Below are 24,592 nucleotides of genomic sequence, written 5' to 3' on the forward strand. Positions count from 1 at the left end.
GTAACCAATAATTACAATAAAATGGGGATTTCAAAACATTCCTGTGGCTGGGAACCATAGGAAGATGTTACTATTACTTTAAAGGAACAATAAAGCATCTTTCTCTTCTAATAATAGGGAACAAAGAAGCACATTCCACTGCATTCATTTAACTATTACTTGTATAAACTGCAACAGCTTACTTTAAAGTGGGTCAAGTGAATTCAGGAAACTGAAGGCCCAGATCTTATGGCTGCTCGTGCATAAACAGGTCAAAGTGTTCCTCTGAAGAAGGTCACTGCACCTCAGAGGAGGCACTATAGTAAAGAATAGTGTGGTGCATCCGAGCTGAACTGCACAATAACAAAGCATAATACAGTGAGGAACCTTATATAACATTAGGACAACTTCTGGACATATAACCTGACTGCATTCTGGCTCAGGACAACTCTTTCAAACACTTTCAGAATTGCAGCACTAGCTGTTTTAAAACTTCACTCATTTCTATGAAGGGATATCGTGTTCTACTACATTTTCCTTGCATAGCAATAACAGCAGATCACTGGTGTATTTAGCAAGCTGCAGACTATCACGGCATACTGCAGTGCTTCCCAACCAGGCTGCCTCCAGCTGTTGCAAAACTACAACTCCCAGCATGCCTGGACAGCCGAAGGCTGTCCAGGCATGCTGGGAGTTGTAGGTTTGCAACAGTTGGAGGCACCCTGGGTGGGAAACACTGGCATACTGACACTTCTAATATGGAACAGGAGGACAGGGGTAGGTTGCAGACTGTTACAGGCTATAACTACAGTTGCCACTTAAAGGGGTACTCCGCCCCTAGACATCTTATCCCCTATCCAAAGGATAGGGGATAAGATGTCAGATCGCCGGGGTCCCGCTGCTGGGGACCCCGGGGATCGCTGCTGCAGCACCCCGCTATTATTACTGCGCAGAGCAAGATCGCTCTGCACGTAATGACGGGCAATACAGGGGCCGGAGCATCGTTATGTCACGGCTCCGCCCCTCGTGACGTCACGGCCCGCCCCCGTCAATACAAGTCTATGGGAAGGAGGCATGGCGGTCGTCACGCCCCCTGCCATAGACTTGCATTAGGGGACGGGCCGTGATGTCATGAGGGGCGGAGCCATGACGTCACGCTGCTCCGGCCCCTGTATCGCCCGTCATTACGCACAGAGCGACCTCCCTCTGTGCAGTAATGATGGCGGGGTGCTGCAGCAGCGATCCCCGGGGGCCCCAGCAGCGGGACCGCGGCGATCGAACATCTTATCCCCTATCCTTTGGATAGGGGATAAGATGCCAGGGGCAGAATACCCCTTTGAGGCCCATTTTCACCTTAAAGGGGTTATCCAGGAAAAAACTTCTTTTTTTTATATATATATCAACTGGCCCTAGAAAGTTAAACAGATTCTTTTCTGTGCTCTCTGATGACGTGTGTCTCGGGAATCGCCCAGTTTAGAAGCAAATGCCCATAGCAAACCTCTTCTACTCTGTGCAGTTCCCGAGACTGGCGCAAGGCTAATGTGGTACCAATCTTCAAGAAGGGCTCTAGGTCTTCGCCAGGCAATTATAGACCGGTAAGTCTAACGTGCATTGTGGGTAAATTGTTTGAAGGACTTATAAGGGATTACATACAGGAATACATAGGGGATAATAGTATTATAAGTGATAGCCAGCATGGGTTTACTAAGGATAGAAGTTGTCAAACCAATCTAATTTGCTTTTATGAAGAGGTGAGTAGAAGCCTTGACAGAGGAATGGCTGTGGATATAGTGTTTCTGGATTTTGCCAAAGCGTTTGATACTGTCCCTCACAGACATCTGACAGGTAAGTTAAGGTCCTTGGGCTTGGAAACTTTAGTTTGTAACTGGATTGAACACTGGCTCATGGATCGTACCCAGAGAGTGGTGGTAAATGATTCGTACTCTGATTGGTCCCCGGTTATTAGTGGTGTACCCCAAGGTTCAGTACTGGGCCCGCTGCTGTTTAATTTATTTATCAATGATATAGAGGATGGTATTAACAGCTCTGTTTCTATCTTTGCAGATGACACCAAGCTTTGTAGCACGGTACAGTCTATAGAGGATGTGCATAAGTTACAAGATGACTTGGATAGACTAAGTGTCTGGGCATCCACTTGGCAAATGAGGTTCAATGTGGATAAATGTAAAGTTATGCATCTGGGTACTAATAACCTGCATGCGTCGTATGTCTTAGGGGGGATTAAACTGGCAGAGTCACTGGTAGAGAAGGATCTGGGTGTACTTGTAGATCACAGACTACAAAATAGCATGCAATGTCAGGCTGCTGCTTCCAAAGCCGGCAGGATATTGTCATGTATCAAAAGAGGCATGGACTCAAGGGACAGGGACATAATACTCCCCCTTTATAAAGCATTGGTACGGCCTCACCTGGAATATGCTGTTCAGTTTTGGTCGCCTGTTCATAAAAGGGACACTGCAGAGTTGGAAAGGGTGCAGAGACGCGCGACTAAACTAATATGGGGCATGGAACATCTTAGCTATGAGGAGCGATTAAAGGAGTTACAATTGTTTAGTCTTGAGAAGAGACGTTTAAGGGGGGATATGATAAACGTATATAAGTATATTAATGGCCCATACAAAAGATATGGAGAAAAACTGTTCCAGGTTAAACCCCCCCAAAGGACGAGGGGGCACTCCCTCCGTCTGGAGAAGAAAAGGTTTAGTCTAAAGGGGAGGCACGCCTTCTTTACCGTGAGGACTGTGAATTTATGGAACGGTCTACCTCAGGAACTGGTCACAGCAGGAACAATTATCAGCTTTAAAACAGGGTTAGATACATTCCTGGAACAAAATAACATTAAAGCTTATGCAGAATTATAAAACTACATCCCTTTCCCTTATCCCCTTACATCCTTCCCTTCAATCCCCTGGTTGGACTTGATGGACGTATGTCTTTTTTCAACCATACTAACTATGTAACTATGAGACAAGCAGAGATGTCAGCAGAGAGCACTGTTGCCAGACAGAAAACAACAAATCAACTTCAGCAGCTGATAGAAGTAATTTACAAATCTGTTTACATTTCTGGATCCAGTTGATATATATAAAAAAAAGTTTTTTCCTGGAATACCCCTTTAAGGACCAGAGCATTTTTTGCACATCTGACCACTGTCACTTTCAGCATTAATAACTCTGGGATGCTTTTACTTATGAATTTGATTCAGAGATTGTTTTTTCATGACATATTCTACTTTAACATAGTGGTAAATTTTCATCGATACTTGCATCATTTCTTGGTGAAAAATTCCAAAATGTCATGAAAAATTTGAAAATGTAGCATTTTTCTAACTTTGAAGCTCTCTGTTTGTAAGGAAAGTGGACATTCCAAATAAATTATATATTGATTCACAAATACAATATGTCTAGTTTCTGTTTGCATCATAAAGTTGCCATGTTTTTACTTTTGGAAGACATCAGAGGGCTTTAAAGTTCAGCAGCAATTTTCCAATTTTTCAAAAAACTGTCAAAATTAGATTTTTTCAGGGACCAGTTCAGTTTTGAAGTGGATTTGAAGGGTCTTCATATAAGAAATACCCCATAAATGACCCCATTAAAGAAACTGTATCTCTCAAAATGACATTCAGAAAGTGTGTTAACCCAGGAATAGTGTGTAGTGTGTAGAATAAGTGTGTTTCACAGGAAAAGCAGCAAAGTGAAGGAGAAAATAAAAAATCTAAATTTTTTACACTCTTTTACAGATTTTTTACAATCTTTTACACTGTTTTTGTAGACCCAGTTTTTGACTTTTTACAAGGGGTAAAAAGAGAAAAAGCCCCCCAAAATGTGTAACCCACTTTCTCTCGAGTAAGGAAATACCTCATATGTGAACGTAAAGTGCTTTGTGGGTGCACTAGAAGGCGAAGGAGTGACAGTGGGATTTTGGAGAGTGAATTTTTTGGGGGGGCATGTCACATTTAGAAGCCCTTATGGTGCCAGAACAGCAAAAAAAATTAAAAAATAAAACAAACACATGGCATACTATTTTGGAAACTACCGGTACTCCCCTTATGGCACGTAACAAGGAGTACAGTGAGCCTTAACACCCTACAGGTGTTTGACAACTGTTCGCTAAAGTTGGATGTGTAAATAAAATAAAATAAAATTCACAAAAATGCATTTTCTACCCAAATTTTCAATTTTTACAAGAGCTAATAGGAGAAAATGCCCCCCCCCCAATTGGTAACCCCATTTCTTCTGAGTATGGAAATACCCCATGCGTGGATGTAAAGTGCTCTGCGGGCGCACTACAATGCTCAGAAGAGGAGCCATATTTGGCTTTATGAAAGCAAATTTTGCTGAAATTGTTTATGGGGGGGGGGGGGCATGTAGCATTTAGGAAGCCCCTATGGTGCCAGAACAGCAAAAAAACAAAACAAAAAAACCCTGCATGGCATACTTTTTGGGAAACAACACCCCTCATGGAACATAACAAGGGGTACAGTGAGCCTTTACACCCCACAGGTGTTTGACAAATTTCCGCTAAATTTGGACATGAAAATGAAAAATGGGGGTGTTTTTACTAAAATGCTGGTGTTACTCCAAATTTTTCATTTTCCCAAGGGGTAATAAGAGAAAAAGCCCCCCAAAATTTGTAACACCATTTCTTCTGAGTATGGAAATACCCCATATGTGGATGTAAAGGGCTCTGTGGGCGAACTACAATGCGCAGAAGAGGAGGAGCGCCATTGGGCTTTTGGAAAGAGAATTTGTGAGGTGCAGTGAGCATTTACACCCCACCGGTGTTTGACAGATCTTTGGAACAGTGGGCTGTGCAAATGAAAAATTTTATTTTTCATTTTCATGGACCACTGTTCAAAAAATCAGTCAGCACCAGTGGGGTGTAAATACACTGAAAGTCAAATGGCATGCTGGGATTTGTAGTTATGCAACAGCTGGAGACACACCTCTATAACTCCCAGCATGCCCTTTGGCTATCCGTGCATACTGGGGATTGTTGTTATGCAACTAGACCAGTTAATATCAACAGATCATCTTTAAACTCAACAACCTGAATATAATTTCTGACCATGTCCATTTTTTTATGACCACAGTGTACCATCTTCTGGTGGCTACTTTCAGAAGGATAATGCACCATGCCAAAGCTCACATCTTCTCAAACTGGTTTCTTGAACATTACAATGAGTTCACTGTACTCCAATGCCTTCCACAGTCACCAGATCTCAATGCAATAGAGCACATTTGGGATGTGGTGGAATGGGAGATTTACACCATGGACATGCAGCCGACAAATCTGCAGCAACTGCGTGATGAGGAATGTTTCCAGCACCTTGTAAAAAGTATGTCATGAAAAGTGAAGGCAGTTCTGAAGGCAGAAATTCCTGATGTGTTGACTTATTATTCTTACTAAAAATGAATGACTAAATAGCCAACTGGGAGTTACCAGTTGGTGTGTGTGCGTCCACACTGTCTGGGACTTTCAGCTTTTAAAGGACAGTCTAGTAAAACCCAGATGGCAATTTAATCACTTCTAGCAAGAAATGGCACAACCAAGAGCCACAGGTCAGTAAGACTCCACTGTAAACTGTACCTTCTTTTATGACAGCAATACCAGATTAGAATGGCACAGTTCCTACTAATGCTCCTTTTACACGAATACACCGCTGCCCAATACAAGTACCAATTGGCGCTTGTAAAAAGCAGCCAGGGGAGTAACTTTACAGGGTGTTGAGGGCTCAGGAGCCAAAAAGAGCCTTTCCTATAGGAGTAGACCAGTGCTATCAATAAAGCAGTATAGCTGTGGGTCCTGTAACTTTAGGGCACAGCATCTTCAAGTTATGCCAATGAAAGGAGCATTTATAAGGCATAATAATTGTATTATTAGTAAAGAGCCACATGAACAATGGCTGGATATGTACAACCGACTAAGGCTGGGTTCACACGACGTTTTGTTAAATACGGTTCCCGTATACGGCTGGGAGGAGGGGGCGGGGCTTAATCGCGGCGCCCGCACTCAGCCGTATTCGGGAACCGTATTTAATGTATGTCTATGAGCCAACCGGAGTGAATCGCAGCCTCCGGTCGGCTTCAGCCATATGCGGTTTCCCGACCGAAGCCAAAAACGTGGTCGACCGGTTGGCTCATAGACATACATTAAATACGGTTCCCGAATACGGCTGAGTGCGGGCGCCACAATTAAGCCCCGCCCCCCTCCTCCCAGCCGTATACGGGAACCGTATTTAACAAAACGTGGTGTGAACCCAGCCTAACAATGATTTTAGTGCTGCACAATCCCACCAATCAGCCAACAAACAAGCGCTAGATTGTTGTTTATAGTATGTCATGCAAATGGATGCGTTGCATTTTTTTTCTACTAGAGATTCACAACATTATTATACACAACATATTGGGTGGGGTTTGTTTACTGTGTTTTCTACATGCATTTTCTTAATTTATGTATGTAGGCAACAAATCTTCGTTGTATTAGCAGAACATGTCACCTATTTAATTGATACCACATTATAATTGCTTATCACTGCTAAGAATGAATCCTCAGGCTTCAAAACCTTGACCAAAGTGCCCATAGCATCCAAAAATCCTTAAATCCTTGTTTAGAATGTGTTGCCATAAAGATAAATATAGTTTGGCAACAGAGTGGTGCTTTCATACCAAAGAACAGACAAACACCATGTCAAAAAGAATTTGAGCTCCAATTCTGCAAATATTAAAGTATTTCTAATATAAATAGCTAAAAGCTAAGCTTTCCAGCATAAAGACAACTACAACAGATTGTGGCAGAGCAGCAGATATTGTGGATACACAGCTAAAATGAAATGACTGCACACCTCTGGGATTCATATGGCCTGTGCATTTTCTTCATAATTCATCTATTTTTCCAGGAACAATTCCCTATTCCATTAATAACAGACTGATACATCCTTGTAGTATGACTCCAGAATACACTGCTCTTTATCTGGGCACTATTGTGCACAGCAGAAATGATCATCCTCGGGTCATGGTCACAGCTACATGAATCATTTGCATAAACAGTTTAAATATGGCAACTAAAAATAGGCTCAAACATCCCAATAATAGTAGCCCACATTAGATATAGGTCATCTGGGAAAACATTAGGAGACAAAGGACTGACCTTGTATTACAGTATGTTTGTCGGCTGATGTCTCTTTTACATTTGCCCACGTTTCAGCCACAGGCAGCAAACTGAAGGGAAGCCTGTGATTTCCCGGATTTGAGCCTGTTTATGTGACATCATAGTCATGTGAGTTTGTGCAGCGGGCGAGAATCTCTTAGTGTACCAGAGAGTCAGGCCAAATAGAGCCATGATTGTTCAGCGCCTGTTTATTGGGTAATTACTGACATGAGTCTTGGGCTGAGGAGCAGAGCATCAGCACATGAAAGGGACAGCAACAGTGGGTGGAGGGACTCACTGATGGCCTCCACACAATGGCCCACATTCACTAAGCAGCTTACTCTAGCTTTCAGCGTAAACTGTTGCAATGGCTTGGTGCAAATTTCAGTAAAATTTCCAACATTTCATGATCCAATGTAATGATAAAATAATATGCTCCTGCAAAAATCCTGCTAAAAAAATATACACATAAAATGTTATATGAACATGAAGTAATATGAATAACTTAGTACAAAAAGTCATATGTATAAACAATACCTCCCCCCCAAACATATACAGATGGGACACATTAAAAATAAAAAATCACAGTGAACAGTAAATACACAAGCCCCCGATATGTAGCTAATGTAAAAAGCCTACATATAATGTAGGAGACAAGAAGGATTAACCAATCATGTGTGCCACACCAACGCAGTCTATGGAAATGACAAATGATATCTGCTATACATAGTAAAGTACCAAAGCAAACATTGTAAGCAGCCAGATACCGCAAAACACTCTAAGTGCTATTGTGGCATGTACAGTGGGGATCAAAAGTTTGGGCACCCCAGGTAAAAATGTTTATTAATGTGCATAAAGAAGCCAAGGAAAGATGGAAAAATCTCCAAAAGGCATCAAATTACAGATTAGACATTTTATAATATACTATCTCAAATTCCCATTCAGGCTTACGCCTTCCTGGGACTAAATTCCCAAAACTCAGGAACCCTAACCAAATTAATTAAAATGTAACTTTTATTTCTCTATTAAAATGAGTGAGAAATCAAAAAAAATAGTGAATTAAAACCACAGATCTTGGGTCAGATTGGGGTTGTTATAAATCATTCCAGTTACCAGTAATTGGATACAGTATGTGTTTTCCACATAAGCCACCTTTATTACTGTGGGTTAAATCCCTATTATTGCAACTCTGGTAATTGTTTATATGCTCTGGCCCAATTCTGCTGTTAAAATTGTACACACAAATCCCAAGGAATACCTATGGGTAATTTGGATTTTTGGATTCTTATAATATGTCAACAAAAGTTAGATTTTATTTCCATCATTTACACTTTCAAAATAACAGAAAACAAAAAAATGGCATCTGCAAAAGATTGGGCACCCTGCAGAATTTATAGCATGCACTGCCCCCTTTGCAAAGCTGAGACCTGCCAGTGTCATGGATTGTTCTCAATCATCATCTGGGAAGACCAGGTGATGTCAATCTCAAAGGTTTGAAATGCCCAGACTCATCTGACCTTGCCCCAACAATCAGCACCATGGGTTCTTCTAAGCAGTTGTCTAGAAATCTGAAACTGAAAATAGTTGACGCTCACAAAGCTGGAGAAGGCTATAAGAAGATAGCAAAATATTTTCAGATGTCAATATCCTCTGTTCGGAATGTAATTAAGAAATGGCAGTCACCAGGAACAGTGGAAGTTAAATCAAGATCTGGAAGACCATGAAAAATATCAGATAGAACAGCTCGCAGGATTGTGAGAAAATTAATTCAAAACCCACGTTTGACTGCATAATCCCTCCAGAAAGATCTAGCAGACACTGGAGTTGTGGTAAACTATTCCACTATAAAGAGATACTTGTACAAATATGGTCTTCATGGAAGAGTCATCAGAAGAAAATCTCTTCTAGGTCCTCACCACAAAAATCAGCGTTTGAACATATAGACAAGCCTGATGCATTTTGGAAACAAGTTCTGTGGACCGATGAGGTTAAAATTGAACTTTTTGGCCGGAATGAGTAAAGGTACGTTTGGAGAAGAAGGGGAACAGAATTTAATGAAAAGAACCTCTGTCCAACTGTTAAGCATGGGGGTGGATCAATCATGCTTTGGGGTTGTATTGCAGCCAGTGGTAGAGGGAACATCTCACGAGTAGAAGGAAAAATAGATTCAATAAAATTTCAGCAAATTTTGGATGCTAACTTGATGCCATCTTTGAAAAAGCTAAAGTTAAAGAAAGGATGGCTTCTACAAATGGATAGTGATCCTAAACACACCTCGAAATCCAAGGGGGATTACATCAAGAGGCGTAAACTGAAGGTTTTGCCATGGCCTTCAAAATCTCCTGACATCAACATAATTGAAAATCTATGGATAGACCTTAAAAGAGCAGTGCGTGACAGACAGCCCAGAAATCTCAAAGAACTGGAAGACTTTTGTAAGGAAGAATGGGCAAAGATACCTCAAACAAGAATTGAAAGACTCTTGGCTGCCTACAAAAAGCTGTTATACTTGCCAAAGGGGGCAGTACAAGATATTTACTCTGCAGGGTGCCCACATTTTTTTGTTTTTTGTTATTTTGAAAGTGTAAATGATGGAAATAAAATCTAACTTTTATTGACATATTATTAGAATGTCTAATCTGTAAATTTATGCCTTTTGGAGATTTTTCCATCTTTCCTTGGCTTCTTTATGCACATTAATACAAATTTTTACCTGGGGTGCCCAAACTTTTGATCCCCACTGTATAACAGCAATACAAAGTGCTGGTGCGGGGGCCTAATGTATGTTCCCCCAACTAAATCTCTGACGTGTTTAGCCTAGGTTTATCTACATGGGTACATTGGGGGTATGTTTACACGGTGGAATTTCTGTGCAGAATTCTGAATAAGAATTTTGACGGAATCCAGCTGGAATTTACCTCAAATCAATTTAAATGGCATTCTGTAGTCCCATTCAGACAGCAGAATTTCTACGGAATTCCACTGTGGAAATTCTGCTTTCCGCATTCCATCAAAATATAAGACTAGTCTTATAATTTGCGGAATACCGCAGTGGAATCCCATTGAAATTTCAATGGGGCTTCAATTTCAGCAGAATTCTGTGGTTAGATAACACATAATTCTGCCGCAATTTCACAATTTAGTTCAACAATTTCTGAATGGAATTTCTGTGGAATTGTGGCTATTCCTCCACGTGAACATACCCTTAGCCTTTGCACTTAACTGCAGTTAAGTGTGACAAAAAGCAGCATTTTGCAGTAATCATGGAAAAAAAAAAAATTTCCACTATATCATGTAAATGCCCCTTTTAGTATATGGTAGTATGCCATATCTTTTCATTGAAAAAATATGCATCAAAATTTGCAGCAGAAATTAAAGGGTATGCCTTGGATTTCTGCTACATGCTTTACATTCTATTGTCATAGATTTTTCCACAGTTTTAGACACTGATTTGCAGCATTCAATAATGTTACTAACTTTTTTTTCCATAGCACAAATTTTTAATCCACGACAGAAAAAAAGGCTCTGCAGTTCTCTGTTCTGCAGTTCAAAATTAAATGAGCAATTTAATTGGTTTCTAGGGGCAACTGGACAACTTATCCTCTGCACAGGTATTGATAAATCTCCCCCTATGTATGATGGATTCTGACATATACCTCTGACAGACACTGTAAGGCTCAGTGTGAAAAGAGCATAAGTAAAGAGGAATTTGCTAGATATACTTTCATAAAGGGCACAACTGCAGGGAAACCTTGAAAAAGAAGGAGTAACTAGACTGCGGTGTTTGTACAGCCAGTGGTAGATAAATCTTTATCATCAGCATTATTTCTACCCTACATAGGACGATTTCTGGAGCATTAAATAAAAAATAAAAGCACATACGGTTATTTACAAAACCACTATGCTGATGTTCAATCCCACCCATTGACAATAATGAGTCTTCCATAGTGTGCTCTATATTCCTAACACATTTAGAAGTATGTATATAGTAAAAGAAAGTACTTCTGTGGCAGCTATTACGTGGGCGGAGTGCTGATATCCAAACAGGTTAATCTGCACAATACACTGATTTATTGTTGGCAAAAATTCTATGATAAGTAGAGCAATGCAATGATTCAAGCAAGACTGAATAAAGAAGAAAAAGGGTCTACCTCTTATATCGAGGATAGCCTCATGTCTATCTCATGCATGCTTATCTGTATTTGAATATATACAGGGGTAAACTACCTACATGAATGTCCATTATACAAGGAAACTATTTACAAGGGTTTGCCCCCACATAAAAGGGGCAAACTACTTACAGGGGGTCCTATATACAGGAGCAAACTATCTACAGGGAAGTCCCATATATGGGAACAAACTACCAATGGGGGGGTAGCTACATACCATAGGAAAACTATATACAGAGGACAAACAACCTACAAGGTGGTCCTACATACAGGGAGGACTAAATCTATACTGTCCGATGCAAACCTTGAAAAGCAATTGAATGCAGCAACATCATTAATATTTTAGCATAAATATAAGTATTCAGACCCTATGCCATTAAAGGAGTACTCCAAGATATAAAAACATGTAAGGATAGGGGAAAAGTGTCAGATTGTGGAGGTCCGACCGCTGCCCCCCCCCCCCCCACGATCTCCTATACGGGACCCCTCCTTCAAAGGCCCCTTTCACACTATAAAGTTGTTCCGTTAAAAGATCCGTTATAAACATCTGTTAGAAAAGCCTTAAAAACGGATGTTAAATGTCCGTTACAAAATCCCATTCAAGTCTATGGGAATTTTTCATTATCCATTTTGACCCGTTATAGCCCGTCATGAATAAGGACTAGGGGGCTAGATATATAGGGCTATATGTCTGCCCCCCCCCCCCCCCCCCCCATGCAGCACTATATATCTTGCCTCCCACAGCACTTTTAATATACATATGGCTCCCCCTGCCATTCACAATGTTCATTTTAAAAACCCCGCTGGGAGCCCTGAATGGCTCCTTGCTACCGGCCATTCAGGGCTCCCCACGGGGGCTTTAAAAATGAAATGAATGAAATGAATGAATGAAAGTAAAAACACATGATACATTGCAGGGTTATGGACCACTCCCCTGCGTAATAACTTATGATCGCATACAAGGGGTAATAGGAGAAAATGACCCCCAAAATTTTTAACCCCATTTCTTCTGAGTATGGAAATACCCCATGTGTGGATGTCAGGTGCTCTGCTGGCGCAGTAGAATGTTCAGAAGAGGAGGAGCACCACTGAGCTTTTGAAAAGAGAATTTGTTTGGAAGGAAGTCAGGGGCCATGTGCGTTTACAAAGCCCCCCGTGGTGCCAGAACAGTGGACCCCCCCCACGTGACCCCATTTTGGAAACTACACCTCTCACAGAATTTAATAAGGGGTGCAGTGAGTATTTACATCCCACTGGCGTTTGACAGATCTTTGGAACAGTGGGTTGTGCAAATGAAAGATAAAATTTTTTCATTTTCACGGACCACTGTTCCAAAAATCTGTTACCTGTGGGGGTAAATGCTCACTGCACCCCTTATTACATTACGTGAGGGGTGTAGTTTCCAAAATGGGGTCACATGTGTCCATTGTTCTGGCACTATGGGGGCTTTGTAAACACACGTGGCTGTCAATTCCAGACAAATTTTCTCTTCAAAATCCCAATGGCGCTCCATCTCTTCTGAGCATTGTAGTGTACCCACAAAGCACTTTACATCCTCATATGGGGTATTTTCTTACTCAGAAGAAAGGGGTTAAAAATTTTGGGGGGCTTTTTTCCTATTTTCCCTTGTGAAAATGTAAAAATTTAGGGTAACACCAGCTTTTTAGTGGAAAACATTTTTTTTTAATTTTCCCATCCAACTTTAATGAAAATTATTCAAACACTTGTGGGGTTTTAAGGCTCACTATACCCCTTGTTACGTTCCGTGAGGGGTGTAGTTTCCAAAATGGGGTTACATGTGGGTATTTATTTTTTTGCGTTTATGTCAGAACCACTGTAAAATCAGCCACCCCTGTGCAAATCACCAATTTAGGCCTCAAATGTACATGGTGCCCTCTCACTTCTGAGCCTTGTTGTGCACCCGCAGAGCATTATACACCCACATATGGGGTATTTCCGTACTCAGGAGAAATTGCGTTACAAATTTTGGGGGTCTTTTTTTGCTTTTACCTCTTGTGAAAATAAAAAGTATGGGGCAACACCAGCATGTTAGTGTAACATTTTTTTTATTTTTTTACACTAACAGGCTGGTGTAGCCCCAAACTTTTCCCTTTCATAAGGGGTAAAAGGAGAAAAAGCCCCCCAAAATTTGTAGTGCAATTTCTCCCGAGTACAGAAATACCCCATATGTGGTCCTAAACTGTTTCCTTGAAATACGACAGGGCTCCGAAGTGAGAGATGCGCATTTGAGAACTACATTAGGGATTGCATAGGGGTGGATATAGGGGTATTCTATGCCAGTGATTCCCAAACAGGGTGCCTCCAGCTGTTGCTAAACTCCCAGCATGCCTGGACGGTCAGTGGCTGTCCGGAAATGCTGGGAGTTGTTGGAGGCTCCGTTTTGGAAACACTGCCGTACAATACGTTTTTCTTTTTTATTGTGGGGGACAGTGTAAGCGGTGTATATGTTGTGGTTTACCCTTTATTTTGTGTTAGTGTAGTGTAGTGTTTTTAGGGTACATTTGCACTGGCAGGTTACGGTGAGTTTGTGCTGCAGCAAAAAATATGCCGCAGCCCAAACTTGAAGCAGAAAACTCACTGTAAACTCGCCCGTGTGAATGTACCCTGTACATTCACATTTGGGGGCAAACCTCCAGCTGTTTAAAAACTACAACTCCCAGCATGTACTGACAGACCGTGCATGCTGGGAGTTGTACTTTTGAAACAGCTGGAGGCACACTGGTTGGAAAACCTTCAGTTAGGTTCAATTACCTAACTCAGTATTTTCCAACCAGCTGTTGCAAAACTACAACTCCCGACATGTACTGAGCGCTGAAGGGCATGCTGGGAGATGTCGTTATGCAACAGCTGGAGGTACGCAACTACAACTCCCAGCATGCCGAGACAGCTGTTTGCTGTTTGGGCATGCTGGGATTTGCAGTTTTGCAACAACTGGAGGGCTACAGTTTAGAGACCGCTGCACAGTGATCTCCAAACTGCAGCCCTCAAGCTGTTGCAAAACTACAAATCTCAGCATGCCCACACAGCAAACAGCTGTTTGAGCATGCTGGGAGTTGTAGTTTTGCAACATCTGGAGGGCTACAGTTTATAGAGACCAAACCGCCAATCACCATCGCCCGCAGCCTGCCTATTGTGGGTGGGCAGAATGGGGAAATCGAATGTTAACCCCCCCCCCACCCCCGATCTTCTATTGGTTGTGGCTCCTTGACGACCAATAGCAGGGATAGGAGGGGTGGCACCCCTGCCACCTCACTTTTATCCCTTCAGGGGGATTGTGGGTGTCTTGGACAACCGCGATCCCCCTTATATTCTGGGTCACCATAGACCCATAATGACCCAGAATCGGCGCAAATCGCTGGTGTGAATTCACCAGTGATTTGCGTTGATCGCCAACATGTGGGGGGGGGGGGGGGTCTGAAGATTGGGCATTTGCGCGGGGTGCCTGATGATAGATATCAGCAGTCACCCCGGTCTTGTGTACAGACTGACAAAGCCAGACTGTAAAGGCTGGCTGAGCCAGAGTCCGTACCCATCGCGTGTCCAGAGCCGTGTGTATAAGATCCGTATTATAGGGGGCAATAACTGTATCAAGTGTGTGCTGCATGTATAAGATCTGTACTTTAGGAAACAATAACTTTATGATGTGTATGTGCAGCATGTATGAAGATCTGTACTATAGGGAGCCATAACTGTATGATGTGTGTGCAACATGTATAAGATCTGTATTATAGGAGGTAATAACTGTATGATGTGTATGTGCAGCATGTATGAAAATCTGTACTATAGGGAGCAATAACTGTATCATGTGTATGTGCAGCATGTATGGAGATCTGTACAATAGGGGGTAATAACTGTGTATATGCAGCATGTATGAAGATCTGTACTGTAGGGAGCAATAACTGTATGATGTGTATGTGCAGCATGTATGGAGATCTGTACTATAGGGGGTAATAACTGTGTATATGCAGCATGTATGAAGATCTGTACTATAGGGAGCAATAACTGTATGATGTGTATGTGCAGCATGTATGGAGATCTGTACTATAGGGGGTAATAACTGTGTATATGCAGCATGTATGAAGATCTGTACTATAGGGAGCAATAACTGTATGATGTGTATGTGCAGCATGTATGGAGATCTGTACTATAGGGGGTAATAACTGTGTATGTGCTGCATGTATGAAGATCTGTACTATAGGGAGCAATAACTGTATGATATGTGTGCAAAATGTATAATATCTGTACTATAGGAGGTAATAACTGTATGATGTGTGTGCAGCATGTATGAAGATCTGTACTGTAGGGGGTAATAACTGTGTATGTGCTTCATGTATGAAGATCTGTACTATAGGGAGCAATAACTGTATGATGTGTATGTGCAGCATGTATAAAGATCTGTACTATAGGGAGCAATAACTGTATGATATGTGTGCAACATGTATAATATCTGTACTATAGGGAGCAATAACTGTATGATGTGTGCAACATGTATAATATCTGTACTATAGAAGGTAATAACTGTATGATATGTGTGCAACATGTATAATATCTGTACTATAGGAGGTAATAACTATGATGTGTGTGCAGCATGTATGAAGATCTGTACTGTAGGGGGGAATAACTGTGTATGTGCAGCATGTATGAAGATCTGTACTATAGGGAGCAATAACTGTATGGTGTGTGTGCAGCATGTATGAATATCTGCACAATAGGGGGTAATAACTGTGTATATGCAGCATGTATGAAGATCTATAATATAGGGAGCAATAACTGTATGGTGTGTGTGCAACATGTATAAGATCTGTACTATAGGAGGTAATAACTGTGTATGTGCTGCATGTATGAAGATCTGTACTATAGGGAGCAATAACTGTATGATATGTGTGCAAAATGTATAATATCTGTACTATAGGAGGTAATAACTGTATGATGTGTGTGCAGCATGTATGAAGATCTGTACAATAGGGGGTAATAACTGTGTATGTGCAGCATGTATGAAGATCTGTGCTATAGGGAGCAATAACTGTATGATGTGTGTGCAACATGTATGAAGATCTGCACAATAGGGGTTAATAACTGTGTATATGCAGCATGTATGAAGATCTATAATATAGGGAGCAATAACTGTATGGTGTGTGTGTGCAACATGTATAAGATCTATACTATAGGAGGTAATAACTGTGTATGTGCAGCATGTATGAAGATCTGTGCTATAGGGAGCAATAACTGTATGATGTGTGTGCAACATGTATGAAGATCTGCACAATAGGGGTTAATAACTGTCTATATGCAGCATGTATGAAGATCTATAATATAGGGAGCAATAACTGTATGGTGTGTGTGCAACATGTATAAGATCTATACTATAGGAGGTAATAACTGTGTATGTGCAGCATGTATGAAGATCTGTACTATAGGGAGCAATAACTGTATGATGTGTATGTGCAGCATGTATGGAGATCTGTACTATAGGGGGTAATAACTGTGTATGTGCTGCATGTATGAAGATCTGTACTATAGGGAGCAATAACTGTATGATATGTGTGCAAAATGTATAATATCTGTACTATAGGAGGTAATAACTGTATGATGTGTGTGCAGCATGTATGAAGATCTGTACTGTAGGGGGTAATAACTGTGTATGTGCTGCATGTATGAAGATCTGTACTATAGGGAACAATAACTGTATGATATGTGTGCAACATGTATAATATCTGTACTATAGGGAGCAATAACTGTATGATATGTGTGCAACATGTATAATATCTGTACTATAGGAGGTAATAACTATGATGTGTGTGCAGCATGTATGAAGATCTGTACTGTAGGGGGGAATAACTGTGTATGTGCAGCATGTATGAAGATCTGTACTATAGGGAGCAATAACTGTATGGTGTGTGTGCAGCATGTATGAATATCTGCACAATAGGGGGTAATAACTGTGTATATGCAGCATGTATGAAGATCTATAATATAGGGAGCAATAACTGTATGGTGTGTGTGCAACATGTATAAGATCTGTACTATAGGAGGTAATAACTGTGTATGTGCTGCATGTATGAAGATCTGTACTATAGGGAGCAATAACTGTATGATATGTGTGCAAAATGTATAATATCTGTACTATAGGAGGTAATAACTGTATGATGTGTGTGCAGCATGTATAATATCTGTACTATAGAAGGTAATAACTGTGTATGTGCAGCATGTATGAAGATCTGTACTATAGGGAGCAATAACTGTATGGTGTGTGTGCAGCACGTATGAAGATCTGTACAATAGGGAGTAATAACTGTGTATGTGCAGCATGTATGAAGATCTGTACTATAGGGAGCAATAACTGTATGGTGTGTGTGCAGCATGTATGAAGATCTGCACAATAGGGGTTAATAACTGTGTATATGCAGCATGTATGAAGATCTATAATATAGGGAGCAATAACTGTATGGTGTGTGTGCAACATGTATAAGATCTGTACTATAGGAGGTAATAACTGTGTATGTGCAGCATGTATGAAGATCTGTACTATAGGGAGCAATAACTGTGTATATGCAGCATGTATGAAGATCTGTACTATAGGGAGCAATAACTGTATGGTGTGTGTGCAGCATGTATAAAGATCTGTACAATAGGGGGTAATAACTGTGTATGTGCAGCATGTATGAAGATCTGTACTATAGGGAGCCATAACTGTATGGTGTGTGTGTGCAACATGTATAAGATCTATACTATAGGAGGTAATAACTGTGTATGTGCAGCATGTATGAAGATCTGTGCTATAGGGAGCAATAACTGTATGATGTGTGTGCAACATGTATGAAGATCTGCACAATAGGGGTTAATAACTGTGTATATGCAGCATGTATGAAGATCTATAATATAGGGAGCAATAACTGTATGGTGTGTGTGCAACATGTATAAGATCTGTACTATAGGAGGTAATAACTGTGTATGTGCAGCATGTATGAAGATCTGTACTATAGGGAGCAATAACTGTATGATGTGTATGTGCAGCATGTATGGAGATCTGTACTATAGGGGGTAATAACTGTGTATGTGCTGCATGTATGAAGATCTGTACTATAGGGAGCAATAACTGTATGATATGTGTGCAAAATGTATAATATCTGTACTATAGGAGGTAATAACTGTATGATGTGTGTGCAGCATGTATGAAGATCTGTACTGTAGGGGGTAATAACTGTGTATGTGCTGCATGTATGAAGATCTGTACTATAGGGAACAATAACTGTATGATGTGTATGTGCAGCATGTATAAAGATCTGTACTATAGGGAGCAATAACTGTATGATATGTGTGCAACATGTATAATATCTGTACTATAGGGAGCAATAACTGTATGATATGTGTGCAACATGTATAATATCTGTACTATAGGAGGTAATAACTATGATGTGTGTGCAGCATGTATGAAGATCTGTACTGTAGGGGGGAATAACTGTGTATGTGCAGCATGTATGAAGATCTGTACTATAGGGAGCAATAACTGTATGGTGTGTGTGCAGCATGTATGAATATCTGCACAATAGGGGGTAATAACTGTGTATATGCAGCATGTATGAAGATCTATAATATAGGGAGCAATAACTGTATGGTGTGTGTGCAACATGTATAAGATCTGTACTATAGGAGGTAATAACTGTGTATGTGCTGCATGTATGAAGATCTGTACTATAGGGAGCAATAACTGTATGATATGTGTGCAAAATGTATAATATCTGTACTATAGGAGGTAATAACTGTATGATGTGTGTGCAGCATGTATAATATCTGTACTATAGAAGGTAATAACTGTGTATGTGCAGCATGTATGAAGATCTGTACTATAGGGAGCAATAACTGTATGGTGTGTGTGCAGCACGTATGAAGATCTGTACAATAGGGAGTAATAACTGTGTATGTGCAGCATGTATGAAGATCTGTACTATAGGGAGCAATAACTGTATGGTGTGTGTGCAGCATGTATGAAGATCTGCACAATAGGGGTTAATAACTGTGTATATGCAGCATGTATGAAGATCTATAATATAGGGAGCAATAACTGTATGGTGTGTGTGCAACATGTATAAGATCTGTACTATAGGAGGTAATAACTGTGTATGTGCAGCATGTATGAAGATCTGTACTATAGGGAGCAATAACTGTGTATATGCAGCATGTATGAAGATCTGTACTATAGGGAGCAATAACTGTATGGTGTGTGTGCAGCATGTATAAAGATCTGTACAATAGGGGGTAATAACTGTGTATGTGCAGCATGTATGAAGATCTGTACTATAGGGAGCCATAACTGTATGTTGTGTGTGCAACATGTATAAGATCTGTATTATAGGAGGTAATAACTGTATGATGTGTATGTGCAGCATGTATGAAGATCTGTACTATAGGGAGCCATAACTGTATGATGTGTGTGCAACATGTATAAGATCTGTATTATAGGAGGTAATAACTGTATGATGTGTATGTGCAGCATGTATGAAGATCTTTACTATAGGGAGCAATAACTGTATCATGTGTATGTGCAGCATGTATGGAGATCTGTACAATAGGGGGTAATAACTGTGTATATGCAGCATGTATGAAGATCTGTACTATAGGGAGCAATAACTGTATGATGTGTATGTGCAGCATGTATGGAGATCTGTACTATAGGGGGTAATAACTGTGTATGTGCAGCATGTATGAAGATCTGTACTATAGGGAGCAATAACTTTATGGTGTGTGTGCAGCATGTATAAAGATCTGTACAATAGGGGGTAATAACTGTGTATGTGCAGCATGTATGAAGATCTGTACTATAGGGAGCCATAACTGTATGTTGTGTGTGCAACATGTATAAGATCTGTATTATAGGAGGTAATAACTGTATGATGTGTATGTGCAGCATGTATGAAGATCTGTACTATAGGGAGCCATAACTGTATGATGTGTGTGCAACATGTATAAGATCTGTATTATAGGAGGTAATAACTGTATGATGTGTATGTGCAGCATGTATGAAAATCTTTACTATATGGAGCAATAACTGTATCATGTGTATGTGCAGCATGTATGGAGATCTGTACAATAGGGGGTAATAACTGTGTATATGCAGCATGTATGAAGATCTGTACTATAGGGAGCAATAACTGTATGGTGTGTGTGCAGCATGTATAAAGATCTGTACAATAGGGGGTAATAACTGTGTATGTGCAGCATGTATGAAGATCTGTACTATAGGGAGCCATAACTGTATGTTGTGTGTGCAACATGTATAAGATCTGTATTATAGGAGGTAATAACTATATGATGTGTATGTGCAGCATGTATGAAGATCTGTACTATAGGGAGCCATAACTGTATGATGTGTGTGCAACATGTATAAGATCTGTATTATAGGAGGTAATAACTGTATGATGTGTATGTGCAGCATGTATGAAGATCTGTACTATAGGGAGCAATAACTGTATCATGTGTATGTGCAGCATGTATGGAGATCTGTACAATAGGGGGTAATAACTGTGTATATGCAGCATGTATGAAGATCTGTACTATAGGGAGCAATAACTGTATGATGTGTATGTGCAGCATGTATGGAGATCTGTACTATAGGGAGCAATAACTGTATCATGTGTATGTGCAGCATGTATGGAGATCTGTACAATAGGGGGTAATAACTGTGTATGTGCAGCATGTATGAAGATCTGTACTATAGGGAGCAATAACTGTATGGTGTGTGTGCAGCATGTATAAAGATCTGTACAATAGGGAGTAATAACTGTGTATGTGCAGCATGTATGAAGATCTGTACTATAGGGAGCCATAACTGTATGTTGTGTGTGCAACATGTATAAGATCTGTATTATAGGAGGTAATAACTGTATGATGTGTATGTGCAGCATGTATGAAGATCTGTACTATAGGGAGCCATAACTGTATGATGTGTGTGCAACATGTATAAGATCTGTATTATAGGAGGTAATAACTGTATGATGTGTATGTGCAGCATGTATGAAGATCTTTACTATAGGGAGCAATAACTGTATCATGTGTATGTGCAGCATGTATGGAGATCTGTACAATAGGGGGTAATAACTGTGTATATGCAGCATGTATGAAGATCTGTACTATAGGGAGCAATAACTGTATGATGTGTATGTGCAGCATGTATGGAGATCTGTACTATAGGGAGCAATAACTGTATCATGTGTATGTGCAGCATGTATGGAGATCTGTACAATAGGGGGTAATAACTGTGTATATGCAGCATGTATGAAGATCTGTACTATAGGGAGCAATAACTGTATGATGTGTATGTGCAGCATGTATGGAGATCTGTACTATAGGGAGCAATAACTGTATCATGTGTATGTGCAGCATGTATGGAGATCTGTACAATAGGGGGTAATAACTGTGTATATGCAGCATGTATGAAGATCTGTACTATAGGGAGCAATAACTGTATGATGTGTATGTGCAGCATGTATGGAGATCTGTACTATAGGGGGTAATAACTGTGTATGTGCAGCATGTATGAAGATCTGTACTATAGGGAGCAATAACTGTATGGTGTGTGTGCAGCATGTATAAAGATCTGTACAATAGGGGGTAATAACTGTGTATGTGCAGCATGTATGAAGATCTGTACTATAGGGAGCCATAACTGTATGATGTGTGTGCAACATGTATAAGATCTGTATTATAGGAGGTAATAACTGTATGATGTGTATGTGCAGCATGTATGAAGATCTTTACTATAGGGAGCAATAACTGTATCATGTGTATGTGCAGCATGTATGGAGATCTGTACAATAGGGGGTAATAACTGTGTATATGCAGCATGTATGAAGATCTGTACTATAGGGAGCAATAACTGTATGATGTGTATGTGCAGCATGTATGGAGATCTGTACTATAGGGAGCAATAACTGTATCATGTGTATGTGCAGCATGTATGGAGATCTGTACAATAGGGGGTAATAACTGTGTATATGCAGCATGTATGAAGATCTGTACTATAGGGAGCAATAACTGTATGATGTGTATGTGCAGCATGTATGGAGATCTGTACTATAGGGGGTAATAACTGTGTATGTGCAGCATGTATGAAGATCTGTACTATAGGGAGCAATAACTGTATGGTGTGTGTGCAGCATGTATAAAGATCTGTACAATAGGGGGTAATAACTGTGTATGTGCAGCATGTATGAAGATCTGTACTATAGGGAGCCATAACTGTATGTTGTGTGTGCAACATGTATAAGATCTGTATTATAGGAGGTAATAACTGTATGATGTGTATGTGCAGCATGTATGAAGATCTGTACTATAGGGAGCCATAACTGTATGATGTGTGTGCAACATGTATAAGATCTGTATTATAGGAGGTAATAACTGTATGATGTGTATGTGCAGCATGTATGAAGATCTTTACTATAGGGAGCAATAACTGTATCATGTGTATGTGCAGCATGTATGGAGATCTGTACAATAGGGGGTAATAACTGTGTATATGCAGCATGTATGAAGATCTGTACTATAGGGAGCAATAACTGTATGATGTGTATGTGCAGCATGTATGGAGATCTGTACTATAGGGGGTAATAACTGTGTATGTGCAGCATGTATGAAGATCTGTACTATAGGGAGCAATAACTGTATGGTGTGTGTGCAGCATGTATAAAGATCTGTACAATAGGGGGTAATAACTGTGTATGTGCAGCATGTATGAAGATCTGTACTATAGGGAGCCATAACTGTATGTTGTGTGTGCAACATGTATAAGATCTGTATTATAGGAGGTAATAACTGTATGATCTGTATGTGCAGCATGTATGAAGATCTGTACTATAGGGAGCCATAACTGTATGATGTGTGTGCAACATGTATAAGATCTGTATTATAGGAGGTAATAACTGTATGATGTGTATGTGCAGCATGTATGAAGATCTTTACTATAGGGAGCAATAACTGTATCATGTGTATGTGCAGCATGTATGGAGATCTGTACAATAGGGGGTAATAACTGTGTATATGCAGCATGTATGAAGATCTGTACTATAGGGAGCAATAACTGTATGATGTGTATGTGCAGCATGTATGGAGATCTGTACTATAGGGGGTAATAACTGTGTATGTGCAGCATGTATGAAGATCTGTACTATAGGGAGCAATAACTGTATGGTGTGTGTGCAGCATGTATAAAGATCTGTACAATAGGGGGTAATAACTGTGTATGTGCAGCATGTATGAAGATCTGTACTATAGGGAGCCATAACTGTATGTTGTGTGTGCAACATGTATAAGATCTGTATTATAGGAGGTAATAACTATATGATGTGTATGTGCAGCATGTATGAAGATCTGTACTATAGGGAGCCATAACTGTATGATGTGTGTGCAACATGTATAAGATCTGTATTATAGGAGGTAATAACTGTATGATGTGTATGTGCAGCATGTATGAAGATCTGTACTATAGGGAGCAATAACTGTATCATGTGTATGTGCAGCATGTATGGAGATCTGTACAATAGGGGGTAATAACTGTGTATATGCAGCATGTATGAAGATCTGTACTATAGGGAGCAATAACTGTATGATGTGTATGTGCAGCATGTATGGAGATCTGTACTATAGGCGGTAATAACTGTGTATGTGCAGCATGTATGAAGATCTGTACTATAGGGAGCAATAACTGTATGATATGTGTGCAAAATGTATAATAGATGTACTATAGGAGGTAATAACTGTATGATGTGTGTGCAGCATGTATGAAGATCTGTACTGTATGGGGTAATAACTGTGTATGTGCTGCATGTATGAAGATCTGTACTATAGGGAGCCATAACTGTATGATGTGTGTGCAACATGTATAAGATCTGTATTATAGGAGGTAATAACTGTATGATGTGTATGTGCAGCATTAATGAAGATCTTTACTATAGGGAGCCATAACTGTATGATGTGTGTGCAACATGTATAAGATCTGTATTATAGGAGGTAATAACTGTATGATGTGTATGTGCAGCATGTATGAAGATCTGTACTATAGGGAGCAATAACTGTATCATGTGTATGTGCAGCATGTATGGAGATCTGTACAATAGGGGGTAATAACTGTGTATATGCAGCATGTATGAAGATCTGTACTATAGGGAGCAATAACTGTATGATGTGTATGTGCAGCATGTATGGAGATCTGTACTATAGGGAGCAATAACTGTATCATGTGTATGTGCAGCATGTATGGA

The 24,592-nt window shown here is 40.2% G+C and overlaps 1 protein-coding gene across 2 annotated transcripts in view; it reads right to left on the minus strand.

Moving 5' to 3' along the window:
* Window positions 1-24,592, minus strand: part of GNG7 (G protein subunit gamma 7) — a 72,337-nt gene that overhangs the window by 26,691 nt on the left and 21,054 nt on the right. The window contains exon 1 of one of the 2 annotated variants that reach the window (XM_056575053.1): window positions 183-332. The exons of the other annotated variant lie outside the window; for it this stretch is intronic. The gene's annotated coding sequence lies outside the window, so the exon portion shown is untranslated. Of the gene's footprint in view, window positions 1-182; window positions 333-24,592 lie in introns of those variants that run through there. 2 annotated transcript variants of the gene reach the window in all.

Source organism: Hyla sarda, chromosome 1 (genome assembly GCF_029499605.1).
Source record: "Hyla sarda isolate aHylSar1 chromosome 1, aHylSar1.hap1, whole genome shotgun sequence".
NCBI lineage: Eukaryota > Metazoa > Chordata > Amphibia > Anura > Hylidae > Hyla > Hyla sarda.